Source organism: Ixodes scapularis, unplaced genomic scaffold (assembly GCF_016920785.2).
Source record: "Ixodes scapularis isolate PalLabHiFi unplaced genomic scaffold, ASM1692078v2 PGA_scaffold2__306_contigs__length_199485367, whole genome shotgun sequence".
Classification (NCBI taxonomy): Eukaryota; Metazoa; Arthropoda; class Arachnida; order Ixodida; family Ixodidae; genus Ixodes; species Ixodes scapularis.
In genome coordinates, this window is record NW_024609857.1 from 145362506 (window position 1) to 145377038 (window position 14533).

Consider the following 14533-nt stretch of genomic DNA (forward strand, 5'->3'; position numbering starts at 1 on the left):
TGCCGTGACTAGCGCAGTTTCTTTTTTCTTTTTTTGCTTCTTTATATATTGTCATGAATGAAGGTGACGAGAAGACGAACCGTGAACTGAAAAATAAAGATTTAATTGGCGAACTTGTGCCAAACAGAATAAGTAAAGAACGAGCAACGAGGCAGCAGAAAAGCGGGCAGCGATTCGGCGGCGTGACAAAGAGCAAGAGCAAGACTGACTCGACAAGGTCGCGGGTAGCTGCTTATCTACAGTACGTAACTATCTCGAAAGTACGACAAAGAAGGCTCGAGCGTCGCGCGCTCGGGGTGAGGATGAACTGGTACTTTCAAGGACAAGAAAGCAGGTGGAAAGTTACGTCTGGTGCGAGAATGAACGCGAATCTTATAGAAGTCGGTGACCGAGCGTTGCTTTCTCGGCCCTGCTGGCGGCAATATATAGATGCTTTCGGTGTTTGCAAACAAGCGGCGCTTGACGCTGATTGGACACCCCCCTGCGACTTCCGGTCGAAGAATTTCCGGTTTTTTCCCGCGTGGTTTCCAAATGGTGCGTACGAGCTGGGTTGCCGATGTTTTGACCGGCGTGATATTTTTTACTTTGCGGATTTTTTTACATTTTTGCCTATGGAAATGTCAAGTGACTATATCAAAGGGCTCGACATTGAGGCACAGAATCGGTATCGAGAGAAGTTGTTGTTTAGAGGCCAAACCTGCCTGACCCGCTGGACGGTGATCTGGTACGGTTTAGCTTTTCTTCGGACTTCCGGAACTTCAGCCAAGTCACGGCAGCAGACATCTCCGTGTATGTCATGAAGGAAGTGTGCTTTTATACAGGGGAACAGTTCAAAAGCCACAAGATGGGCGGAGCATACAACGCCTTTGTGAGTGGAAAAGTGAAGCGGCTTGTGCCGTTCAAGACAGGCAAGCGTGGGGAAGGCATCGTCGTCATTGCGGCAACTGTCGAGGCCAGTCAAACGCTGACTAAAGCATACCAGCCGTGGTGCGTTGTCAAGGACGATAGAACTGTTACTAGTGCCCATTGCACGTGCATGACCGGGTAAGTACTTCCTTCACAACAATTTAATTGAGTGATTGTAGCTTCTGGTAGATCGTTTTCGGAGGCCCGCTACCGCTCCGGGCCTGCGCTTCAGAACGTGCTTCGATGTGAGAGCGCGATCGCCCGCTAGCAATGTCGTTCCCTGTAGACACGATCTACTAAAACTCATAATTTCCTACTCCATTGTTCGTTCTCGTGCGACTCTAAAGGTCTGGGTTTCCCCAGACCTTCAGACCAGACAAGTGTCTGGACTTCCAATTTCCCTCCAGAATTGCACAAAAAAAAAAAAAAAAAAACGCGTGCGCTGTTTATTTACAAGAACGCTGCTTGACTAAGGTATTTTGATAAATCATTGGCGAACAGGCCGCATGAATCTACATAAGGGTAATCATTTTGAGTCGCTATGCATAATCAAAGTATAAGTGTACATAATTACACATTGCCACCATGTCATGAAACTTGATGCTATACAGTTCTTCGATGTTGCACAGAATTGGCTTTAATCTAATGGGCGCTTTTATGGTGTTATGCTTGTCACATTCGTCAACACAAGGACCTTCAAGCTTTGCTTGCATTTTCTGGGCACTTAATAAATCATGCTTGCTGTTGTGGTTTTCAGCCTGGGGGAATGTTGTACTCACGTTGCTGCTCTACTCTTCAGCGTTGAGGCAACTGTCAAGTATGGGCTAAACAACCCATCACCGACTGATGTGGCATGCAGGTGGATTGAGGTGCCAAGAAAAAGTATAGTAAGCCTTTCATGATTTCAAGTCTTCACTTCTGCTCAGTCACGTCAGTCCTTTTTTCAGAACTGCAAGAACTAACTGCAAAATTGCCTGCAGGCAGCACCACTTAGCGATATCATATTCTTCAAGCCAAAAGTAGGACAGGCTGTGATTCAAGTTGCCCCGAGACCAGGGGGACCTGTATCGACGTGGAAAACCGAACAAGTTCGCGGCTTCAAGCACCAAATAAAGGTGAGGCAATCGAAATAAATTATTTTCAGCTCATAAGTCCGATGTCTTCTGTGTAGCCATCCAAAATATCCTGACTGGTAACTGTGCATGACTACACTAAAAGTCTGAGGTTCAACCCCCAAACTGCCAGTTCGGGAGTTGGCCAGTGATGTTTGCATTACGCATTGTAACCAACCAATGTTAACTTTAATTCGGTTTTTGTTCTCGTAGGCATTAGCCCCAAAAACGCTTCTGCTGAGCTCGATCACGGCCAGCGAGGAAACGGACTCCGCCCCTGAAGCGGCTGACCAAGAACCAGAGAGACCAGCCAAGCGCAAGGAGACGCCTTCACAGTTGCCACTTGGTGGTATTTACCAAAGCATGGATCTAAAAGCAGCCAAGGAAGTTCGGCTAACAGGTGCACATTGCACTGAGATTGAGAAAGCCACTCGCGGGCAATCAAAATCCCTCAGATAAAAAAGAACCAGAAGCTAAACGAGCATTTATTGCAAAGGAGTCTCTGAAACATAAATACTTGCAACTAAATGAGTGTGCTTTGTTTGTTGTGGGAATCCTGCCCTTTCTAGCTGCATCTCCCGATGCCATTGTCTCTTGCGCATGCTGCGAGAAGGCAGTTCTGGAGGTCAAGTGTGCTGCATCAATGAAAGGTGCTTCCCTCACTACGACGTCCAAGTGTTTACCTTATCTGGATGAGAACCTGCAGCTGAGGCATGATCACGATTATTATGCCAAAGTACAAGCAGAAATGGCGGCCACGAAGCTCCGTCCAGCATACTTTAGTGTTTTTACGGGACCTTTCATAAATAATGAGGTTATAACCTTTGATGAGAATTTCCGGGCAGCTGCAAAACCTAAAGCAGAGAGCTTTTTTTTAACCACATCTTTCCAGAACTGCAGTCCATGCGAATCTTCAAGCAAATGGAATGTGCGAGGACAACATGCCACTGTCATGGTGCTAGGTCGAGCCGTGTTGTTGAATGTTCACTTTGTTGCGACATTTTCCATCTGAAGTGTGTAAACCTTAAACACACACCAACATCATGGGTGTACACTGCGTGCCAAATTGTCAGCCGTACTGGTGACATCTAAATGTCAGCACAGACTGATCACCACACTAAGAATTTGCTGATCAGTCTGCACGAAAGATTACACTTTACTAAAATGTGCGATCGGCATACTATCCATTGGCAGAAAACTGCCTGCTGTCAGCAAAATATTCACTATTTTTTTTTTCACACGCTCCTTAATTAAAAGTTGCACTTACGACAATTATCGTTTTAGAAAGTGTGTATGTACAACGTGGGACTTTGCGAAAGATTAAACTTTCACGATCGATAAAATAAAACTAAAAAAATGTCCCTTGGTTCCGATAAGCCTGCTTCTGTGTTTAAAACTTTTTTAAAACATTTTTTTTTTCAAGTTCGCGTTACTAGCTTTACACACCCTTGTACTTGTCGCGGGTGTAGGACCCTTTGTCCCGATTCTGCTCAATCACACTCTTCTTCTGGAAGTGTTCTCTTTCCTGTGAGGAACGCTGTACAACTTTTTGCCATCACCTGTTCGAGTGCTGCAGTTCACCGCACAGCAACCAGCCATCTCAACCGTTCCCCAACACAATTCATGGCGAAACGTGCATGCAGTGATCCTGGTCTCGCCAAAAAGCTACGGAAGATAAATGAGCCCGGCGAACGACGCAAACAATATTAGCGTGAGCATCTACAAGCCCGGATCTACCCGACGTATTACGAACCCGTCGCTGGCGCAACCAGCAACGAGACACGGCCAAATCTGCTGGATCCTTCGCGGCGTCCAAAGGTGCAGAGCGCAAGCGGAAGGCCACGTTTCATATACCGGCCTACCGCTGAGCTCGGCGGCGTAATCAAAGGTTGTCGCTACTTTTTTCAGTATAGAGGGACTTTAAGTGTCCTCAACGCAGACTTGTGCCTATCTCAAATACTCAACTCAAGATACTTTATTTTAAATACTTTTTGAAGTATCTTGGTATCTTGCAAATACTCTTGATCGAGAGTATTTAATACTCTTTCTTGATTACAATTCCGAGTATCTTGTACTCATTATCTTAAATACATGTTTGACACTCCGCCATTTTCCGAGTTTCTTGGTATGAAGTCGCGCGGGCGTGGCACGAGCAAACGTGAACATTCTCTTGAGCAACCAAATCCTGTTGCTACCTCCGATTAGCTACGGTGACTTTGATTGGGCTCGTGGAAACATCGCTTTTTTTGCCGATTGTAACTCATATTTCAGCCCAAAGTTTGTACAATGAAGGTTTTCTCTTTGCCTTCCCAAAGGCGCCTTTTGTTTCCATAGAGTTTCCCCCCCAAAAATCCTCAAACAAAAGGCGTGGTTTTACGGAAGTAAAGATGCCACCCTGAGCGCAACGCAGACCGGGAAACGACCTACGACAACAATGCAGACTTGAGTGTCAAGAAAATAACGAATAGAAGGAAATGAGAAGTAAACACACACACACACACACAAAAACACAAAAAAGCACGACATTTTTGTTTTGCTTTTTGTACATTTGACACCGCTACAACAAAACTTCGAGGTTTTTCTTTAATTTCTTTTCTTTTTGTCGTCAGTCCGTCACTTATTGCTCTCGCGAACACTGTCTTTGGACGAAATTTGATAAGCAGGGAACAGGACAGGAAATGAACTAAAAGCTGGATGACCTGTCATAAGGCCAACAAAGCGTCCCCCAAAGTTGAGTGCTTTTCTGAACACAACGTACTTGAAGAAAGCGAGACCACTGCCGTGGCTATTGTGTGGGTTCTCTTTGTTGTCCATCCTTTCATATTCGTATCCCAAGTTCGTTTATATAGTGAATATAATAGGGAATATGAATTGTGGTTAAACGATGCGTCTAAGGTGCGCCGCAGGACGTGATATTCGGCGATGTCACTATCGGCGAGGCGCTTTGACCCGTTTGTCGCCTCACACCTCGGTGTTTACCCAACACAAGGGCTGTGCACATGCCCACAGGCCTTGTAGGCATGTTCATGTCACCTTTTTTAATAGAGCGCGGGGCACAGTGTAATGGAAAAATACCAACAATTAGTGAACTGACGTTAAGTGCCGGATCGCTCACGAAAGCAGTCGTCAGATAATGCGAGCTTGACCTGCTTGGGCTTTTGTGCTGAGCTGGGCACCATGCATGCTGCATCGTTCATGCACACCGAAGTGATAACAAAAGAGCCCCTCCTCTCCCTCACCGGAGAACACGCACTCCACCCGAACGCTGACGCCGCGTTCGGTTAAGTCAGCCGAGCGCTGAATCATTGTATTTGTTTTCCCCATCCATGTAGTTCCTAAGTTTACCGCTCGGGGCGCCACGGTCTGACATCTCCTCCCCAATAGCTTAAGCGACCTCTTTCTTGTTGTCCCAGAAATGTTTTGTAACATCTATCAGTGATATTGCCACGCGTGTTGCCGAGCAAGCGCGTGGCCGAATTACCATGTTTGGTTCTCGCGCAGAGGCTCTCGTGCGGAGGCTCCGGGTTCAATACGAGGAAGCGGACTCCTCTTTTATTTATTCTTTCAACTTGACATTCTCGTAAGTTCGAGAACCTTGCCGTCTGATCGAGTTACGAATGTTCTACGCGCCGAACTTTCTACGCCGAATGTTCCAGAAACCCACACGGGCGCAAAAGGTGCTCCCAGTGGCGGTCCGGAGTCAGTCTCGCACCAGCGCTAATTCCTGCGTTTTCGCCGACGTCGACGTCTGCGGTGCTAGCCTTTCTCTATTTTTTTTTTTGGGCACGAGTTCGCCCCATTAAACTTTTAGCTTCTTCAGTTATTCGCCGTCTCATCATTTGTCATTCGTAACAATATCCAGCTCCCTATAGTTGGACTCCATAAAATGGCCCTACGATACTTTTTTTTTTCTTTTTTCCGTTTTGCGTTGTTGCGTACTAATAAACCATTCTGGAACCCAGATTTGCGGAGCTGTATAATTGTCGTTATCACTGACGTCGATACAAATTACGCAATGTGGAAGTATCTTCAAAATTAATTGAATTACATTTCTAAGTATTTGTACTCTACCCAAGTTACTTTACAGTGAAAGTAACTTGAGTAGTATTTTAAATACTTCATAAAGCAGGTATTTAGTAACTTGACTTAAATACTTTTATCGAGTATTTTGTCCAATACTGGCTCAGAGCCATCTATGATAGGGCTCTGAGTACGCTCTCCCGCTGTAAGGGGGTACAAGGCCGAGCAACGTACTCGGTTGCAACCAATCGCAAATGTGTGGACTATCATGAGTGTCAACAGAAAGGAACACAAAGGGAACGCGACCGAGCGCTACTAGATATGAATCATTTTGACCGCCAGACTCTTCAAGGCACGGAGTAACATCTCAGCAAGGGTGGTGTCGTGGGCGTCGCATAAAACACGCAGATGATCATATAAAAAAGCTGAACTTGGCGCCGCAGCTGAGCTCTCAAAATCTTGCTGATGCGCTTAGTGAGACCTAAGAACGGTTTGACGTGTCCAAAGAAGTTTGACGTGTCCAAAAAGCGCAAACAAAGAGTCTTTGTTTGCGCTTACAAACTTCTGGATCGTCATGTATAAACTCGCCGGACAAGAAGCATAGTAATAGCATCTGTAAGCAAGCCACAGCGCCAGAACTACAGAAAGCAGTGAAAGCTCTGAAAATTGGGTTCTAAGTTCAACATAGCAGGCAAGAAATATAAAAAAAAATCTATATATGAAGGTCGTGTTCCCGTTTATAGTTAAACAATATATATGCAGATTGGAATAAAATCCTCCATCCGCCCATTTTTTTTAGCACGTTTTTCTCAGGCCCCAGGAGTGCAAGATGGCACAAATAACGATAGCGCTAAAGACGACGACAAGTAGAAGAATGTAATGTACAAGTGTAATGTAAAACTAACTAGCCCGTTATATGATCTTAGTGCAAGGCTGCACTCGCTGCATCCCGTATATTGGTCGTAAATGAATCATCCCGTACAACTTCCATAATTATCGTTAATTTCTTTTTACAACACAGTGAATTTATGCACCCACAATTGATACGTTTTTTTTATTTTTTGTTTATTTAACTAAAATTAGTTGATTTATTTGCTCTCAATGATGCTCAGCAGGTTTTTAATTGAAATCATTTATCTTCACTAGTTCAAAAGTTTATTAATAAATAATAGTTAATTAGATAGCAAATTAGTGTCTTTTTCCAGTTCCTTACGTCCGGCGTAGCTGGCAGTTTGTTACCAAAAAAAGTTTGGTTTTTGTTCTCAACTACTTTATTTTCAAGGATGTTTGAGTCTTCGATGCAACATCAGGTATATGACTTGGGTGAACATCATAGGCGTGCACACGAGAGAGGGGGGGGGGGGGGGGGGACCGGGTGTGCCTGGGGCCCCGTTGATAGCCAGGAAAGGCGCAAAATCAATAAGGCAGCGTTTCTTTTTTTTTTTTTTTACTCGTGTGATTGCAACAAATTATTATCGGGGAGTTTAGTGAGCCGCTTGTTGGGCGAAACGCTGGTGAAGGCCGGGCTCCTGGGTATATAGTGGCCCTGCGGCCGTATGGTAACTCTACAAAAAGCCTGGGGCCATACGTTTTGGCTGACAGTTACAAAACAAAACAAAAAGGGGACTGCAAAGCACCAACAAGTCTGCATCTTTCAACTCACTGCATTTATTATGAAGGCGTACGCTTACTAACTGTATAGGGATAAGTGGAAAAGGAAGAAACCCAAATTAAGGGGCCGGAGGATAAAAGAAGGAACTGGAAGCCAAGAGGAAAGGACCGTCATAGTAGGTAGTGATGGTAGAAGCAGCAGTCCATGCGCTAAGGCCGCCACAATAATCTGTTTTGCAAGGGGTGAATCTCGCAAGGTTTGAGCGGGTGAGAGGGTAGCACAGCATGGGTCCTCCTCAGCTAGGGGCTGATGAAAAAATAAAGCGGCTCAAAGACGCTCTTGGGAGGACTCAAGATAGATGCCAGGCATGACGTCTCTCTGCTTTCAGCTTAAAATTAGGCGATCCTCTTATTCTGGGGTGCTTGCAGAGAAAGGTGAAACACTTCGCTTTTCGCTTGGAAAAGGGAGAGACTACTCTAGCAGAAACCAAAGAGAGTTAACTGGATAAAAAAAAAAGCAATCGAAAGCGCCTGGGTTATTAGGTACTAGGACAATGGCAAGACATATTGCTACTTTGCTTGATGCACTTGACCTTGCACCGATAGTTTGCGATGTATTTGGAAACAACGAAAGAACCTTGGTGATTTCCCCGAGTTTGAGGACGCGAGATACCTATACGTAATGTCTTCACAAGTTACTAAGATCTTGTAGGATTTACGAGATACCTGACGTTCGAAGAAAAATATACTCAAGAATAATTGACCAAAATTTGGCAAATTAATGTTTTTATGCAACGAAAGAGGTGTTCATTCCTATGCTCGACGCCTTTATTCAGGGTATCGAGGAAAGGTTCACGCAAGAGCCTTTTCAGCTTGTATGTGCCATACAGAGACTTTTGTGCTTTTCTGCAGGGCATGAGCAAAGTAGTCATTATTTGTAGCTTTTTTAAACAGATCCTGACAACTTGCGGGCTGAAATGCGGCTGCTGAAGTCTTGAACCAGCAACGAAAGTGCTAAGAATATGACCGCCTATGACTGGCTGGATTCGCTCCGAGAAAATAGAGTGTGCGAATCTGTGTTCAAAGATTTTTCTCCTGTTCTTAAGATTTTTTCCACAATTCCTATTACTAGTTGCTCGTGTGAAAGAACATTTTCCAAGCTGAAAATTGTAAGAACCGAGTTGAGATCCACTCTGTCGCAGAAACGGTTTTGCTGGCTGATGCTGCCTTTTGTCGAGCAGGAAATGGGAGCATCAACCAGTTTTGAGAATATTCTGAAGTATTTCACAATGGAAACCCGCAAAATTTCGTTATGAACGTGTTTCATACTGGCGGTGATAACAGTCGTGTTACCCTTATCGCCGTTCGTACCAAGGTTCGATTCTCAAATGTAAAGTGTTTTTTACAGCTAACGTTTTTACCTGCTTTTAATAGTTTAGTCCTCATTTTTGTGTTTCTTTTCCGCCAGCTCAGTTGTCGAGTGTTTCTACTATTGTGTAGAGTCCATTGCATTTGCATAGCAAATGTGTAATGGCTCAGTCCTCGTGCGCTTCATTTCTGTGTGTGTGAGTGTGTGTGTAAAAGCCCTTGTGCACTACAACTGGGTTTCTTTATAGTCAATGACTTTGATTAGTGTTTATATAATTCCTCTTATAAGTGCAAAAAATACTTCTCCTTCGCGTTATTGTTGTCTAATAAATTCCTATTATGTGTGCAAAGAATACTGTAATGTTCGGCGAGTTCCCGGGACAGCGGGGCATTGACGAGTGCACGCAAGCTTGCCCAGTGTTCATCTGTTTTAATCTCGTGCGACATGCTCTTTATATACCAGGTGTGCAGGGGGCGCCACCTGGCTGTCTATCACAAATACTTCCCCTTAATGTTCTTTCACCTCACGACGAGTCCGTTCCACAAAGTGTGGATATATTGCCGGAGCGCGGTCTAAGTTTGCATGTATGTAAAATATTAATTTTTGGTAAGCAGTTTGTAATAATACGCACTTTTAATGTGAACACACACAAAGAAAGGAAATAGCGTGATTGCACAATCATGCAGGCTATAAGATGATCTTCTCAGTTTCAGATGCTTAGAGACTTATAATTTATAAATCAGTAATTGCATGTCTTCGCGGTATGCAAAAATGTATTTGTTGGAAGAGAACCTGGAAGGATCGGAAAAGGAGGGAGAAGGGGGGGAGGGGGGGCACTTTCACGCGAGTCGGACTCCCTCTGACGCGGAACTCTGCGCACGCCAATGAGGTGCATAACCTACGTTAACATATACCAACAAAAATACAAAGAGCGATCGACATAAAAAAAAAGATAGTAAACCCTTACATTTTGTTATTCTAATTAAATTCTGAAACAAGGTAACTTTCATATAAAGTATGGTGTTTTCTAAACAGGTCGCTTGTATGCTTTCTCTTCTTTAAACTTGGCGCCTTTTCAACCCGGCACGTCGAACGTCCAGCTTTCAGATATGTGTCGCCATCTTGCGGGGAATGTTAGAGCTAGTGATGGGGCGAACTTTTGCTGAATCAAAAAATTCGGCGCCGAATCTTGGAATTCGGCGAAGCCGCAGTTTTTCCGAAGTTTCCTAAATGATCGGCAAAAATTTGGCAGATTCGGCAAAAATACATTGATGCCAGACTATGGTTAATATTGTGATTGTACGGGCAATATTCTTTTTTCTTTAATCCCGAATGCAACGTATAATGCATATTGATACAGTTATTACTAAATATGGTGATCTTCTGCAAGATAATTGTATCGGTGTCATCTTTGTGTGTTTACTGACAATTTTACAGCGATTTCTTGAAGAAGTAATGTGACAACGTGGTTGGGTGGAAGCGGCCGCAGTCACAATCCGGAAGTTTCGGTTTTGAGGTCTTATTAGCGCAAGCTTGCTAATCTGAGTACATTGTTCAAATAATAGTGGTAACATTGTGTTCTAACTTTCTCTGAAAGTCACCATTTCGTGCGCGAGTATGCATGTTTGCAAATATTGCATCTTTGAAAGTATTGCAACCATGCTTTTTTTTTTCATTTGAGTCACTTGGAGCCAGTTTTGCATGAAAGTGTGCGTCCCATTTTTTTTCAACGGCTTGTTTTCAAGTTTAAAACGCCGGTTTCTCACGCTAGGACACAGGGGGACGCCTACCCAGGCGAAAATTTCTAACTGGGACCAGTTGGCACCTCAACTGGTTTCAACTGGGACTAACTGGTACCAACTGGGACCAATAGGAGTCCAACCGGGACCAACTGAGGGGTCAACTGGTTTGAACCATTCCCAGTTGGGAGTCAACTGGTTTGAATCATTCCCAGTTGGGAGTCAACTGGTTTGACTCCCAGTTGGAAATAGAGTGAACTGGGACCAGTTAAGAAAGTAACTGGTTGGAGCGATTCCCAGTTGGACTTCAAATGCCTTTCCCGTTCCCAGTTTACACGGGGCAACAATTTTGACAAGTTGGGGATGTACTGATCTTTGCTAATGAAGAAAACTAAGAACACTTACATTTTTAGGTTTATACAAATAGGGAAATTTTTAATTACTGGGTACATTTATATATTTATAAACAATAATATAAAAATTTTAATTAACTTAATAATTTTTAATTGGAAAATATAATTAATGACAAAACGTGTTCACCTAAATCACCTAAAGGAACATTTAGTGCACCATTAAAATATATTAAAACATTTATTAAACACCTACAGTATTTTTTCTCTTTTTTATTTTAATAAATAAATTTATCTTTTGGCCAATCAGAGCTAGCCGGCCGCCGTGGCACGCGCTATGGGCACGCGAGTGCGGATTAGTGGTACGCGCTGTCGACAGATGGCGCTGCCTATGCTGACGCCGGCTTTGTGTCGGCTTTGTGTGAAGCTTCAGCAGGTAACTGGGGAATGGGAGGGTAGAGTTCGGGAGATCGAAGACCAGCTTAAGGTAGAAGGAGAGAAGCGGGTGGGTCTCGAGGCCCAAGTAAAGGAGCTGACTAGGCAGCTTAATCATGAGAGGGAGCAGCGGGTCGGCCTCGAGAAGCAGGCGGAAGAGCTGGGGGAAGTATGGAAGGCGGGTTTAGAGGAGCGTAAGAGGGAGTGTGACAGTAGGGTAGAGCGCCTGGAAGGGGTAATTCGAGCGAGTGAGAGTAGCGAGGAAAGAAAGGAGGAAGTGTCAGTTCTAGCGGGACGAACCACCAGTCTGCAGGCTGGGGTCCCTGGTGGTCGGGAGTCCGGCCTGTTGGCTGGCGGGCTCGACGACACTGGAGAGTTGAGTGACACTCAGCTCAATGGCGCTTTCGAGCAGCAGGCGTCGGGCAGTCAGGTGACAGGAGATAAGTCGCAGGACAAAGGCGCGCAGGCACCAGGGGGATTTAGGGTACTGGTAGTGGGGAGCTCTAACGTAGCACGGGTTAGGAGGGGTGTACGTAACAGGGTTAAGGGAGACCAGAGGGTAACCGTAGAGGTCCAGCCAGGGAAGTGTATGGTGGATGCTATGACCGCAGCACGTGAGGGGGTGTGGGATAACCGGGAGGGAAGGAACCTAGTAATAGTTCATGCGGGGCTCAATGATGTGGTCAAGGGTAGGAGCCTGAACCTCGGAAAGCAGCTAAGCGTGGGAATACGTAAGCTGAGGGCCGTGTCTGAGAATGTGCATGTGGTTGTGTGCACCATTCCAGAAGTTCGGGGGCAGTCCGGGTCAACGGAGCGAAGGGTTGTCGAAGCCAACTGGAGTAATTAAGGGTATGAGTCGACAGTTTCGGTACGACGTAATGGAAGTAAGCAGAGAAGTGTACGAGGCTGGCTCCCGCCCTTTTGCAGATGGCATTCACTACATTGAGGCCACGGGTTACAGGGTGGGGGATAGGATGGGCCGCACAATGACTGCTTTTTTTGGGGGGACCGAGGGCCTTGGGGGCACTGAAGTAACTGAAAACCTAACAAAGTCAGGAGAGGCACCGAGGGTTAAAAAGGGGAGAAAACGTAAGAACAGGTATAAAAAAACAGCGCAATCAGACATTGGATATATTAACATGCAGGGTGGTAGAAATACGTTAAAATTCGAAGAGGTAGAGGAGAAACTAAGAAAGGAGGATTTAATGGTGTATGGGTTTGTGGAAACACATCTCAGAGACATGGAGCAGCCACCTTGCAACCCTGACTACGTGTGGGAAGAATGCAACAGAATGGAGGGAATGAGGAAGGGAGGTGGAATTGGAGCATTTATTAAGAAGAATATGAACTTTCAAAGGATCAGAAAGGAGTGCGCCGAACATTTGTGGCTGAAAGGAAAAGTCGCTGGGGAATCAACAGTTCTTGGAGTTGTTTACTTATGGACAGGGACAGGTGCTAAAGAGGAAAACAAAAAAATGATTGATTGCATATCAAGAGACATTAGTGAACTAGGGGAAGGCTCCGAAATAATTATAATGAGAGACATGAATGCCCATATTGAGGGTCTGGATGGGTATACGGACTCAACTGGAAGCATATTACTAGAACTGGTGGAAAAACATGACCTAGTTTAATGTAATACCAGTCAGAAGTGTGACGGGCACGTAACTTGGGAAACTGGCAATCTGCATTCAACTATAGATTACGTTCTCATGTCACACAAAATATATGGTAAGTTACAAGTAATGAAAATAGATGCAGAAGGTTCCAAAAGTCTTGGTAGTGATCACAAACGTATTAAGCTGAATTTTGCCAGAGAAGTAAATGCTGAAACTAGACAACATAATTCAAAGCAAACTTTCTGCAGCGACAAAGAGTTGGAAATAGTTGTTGAAAGAATAGAGGCAGCAGTTTCAGGGCAACGGTATACAGGTTGGACCTATGAGAGCCTAACTAGGCTTTTTGCTCTAGAACTAGACGAAGTTCAGAGTAAATGAAAGGGGAAGCAAGGACATAGACCAAAAAGCTGGTGGGACAAAGAAGTGAAGCAAGCGATACAAAAACGTGAGGTAGCCTCTAGAGAACACAGGTATTCCAAGCGTAGTGGGGAGTCCGAAACGGAAGTAAAAAGAAAATGGGACAATTTTATAACATGTCGCCGAGAGGCATCCAGTTTGATCAATGCGAAAATTCAGAGAAAGGGTGAGGAATGGATGAGTAATGTAAGTAAGAAAGATAGAAACGCTGCCAAGAAGTTTTGGGAGCACTTGAACTCACTCGGTGAAACGACGCAAGCTAGACAGAGGTTCATACTCTCGCATCAGGGAGATCAATTAGAAGGAGATGATGCGATACAATATATAGGAGCAGTGATGGAGGAGAAATTTCGGGAACGGGTACATGTGGAAGATAGGAGAACCGAAGGAAGTAGCAGTCCAGTTTGTGACATCGCGGATTTTGGACAAAGAGAATGGGAAAAGGCGGAACGAAGAGTCCCTAGTGGCACGTCGACAGGCACAGATGGTATCCCTATCAAGCTGGTGAAAAATTGGGGTCCTAAATCTAAGGCAAAACTAAGGGAGATAGTGAGTACCATGATTACAAAAGGAAATATTCCAGATGAATGGAGGCTTAGAAGGATGAGTATGATATATAAGGGAAAGGGAGATAAGTCTGATATTAGGAATTATCGTCCCATAACCGTGACACCGGCTATTTACAGGTTGGTAATGCAGATTATAAAGAACAGACTAGAGGAATGGGTAGATTGCGAGGGCATACTGGGCGAGTTACAGAACGGGTTTCGGAAACAAAGAAGGTTGGAGGACAATTTATTTTCTCTAACACAGTGTATAGAAATAGCGCAAAAAGAAAACAGACAGCTCTGGCTGGCATTTCTGGATATCAAGGGTGCTTATGACAATGTGAACCAAAGGAACTTGTGGGACATAATGGAGAGCTTAAACCTAGATGAAGGACTAACAGCACTAT

The 14533-nt window shown here is 44.5% G+C and overlaps 1 pseudogene; it reads left to right on the top strand.

The window, feature by feature from the left end:
• Positions 1-617: 617 nt before the first annotated feature.
• LOC121836621 lies at positions 618-3030 on the top strand (annotated as a pseudogene).
• The last annotated feature ends 11503 nt before the right edge of the window (positions 3031-14533 follow it).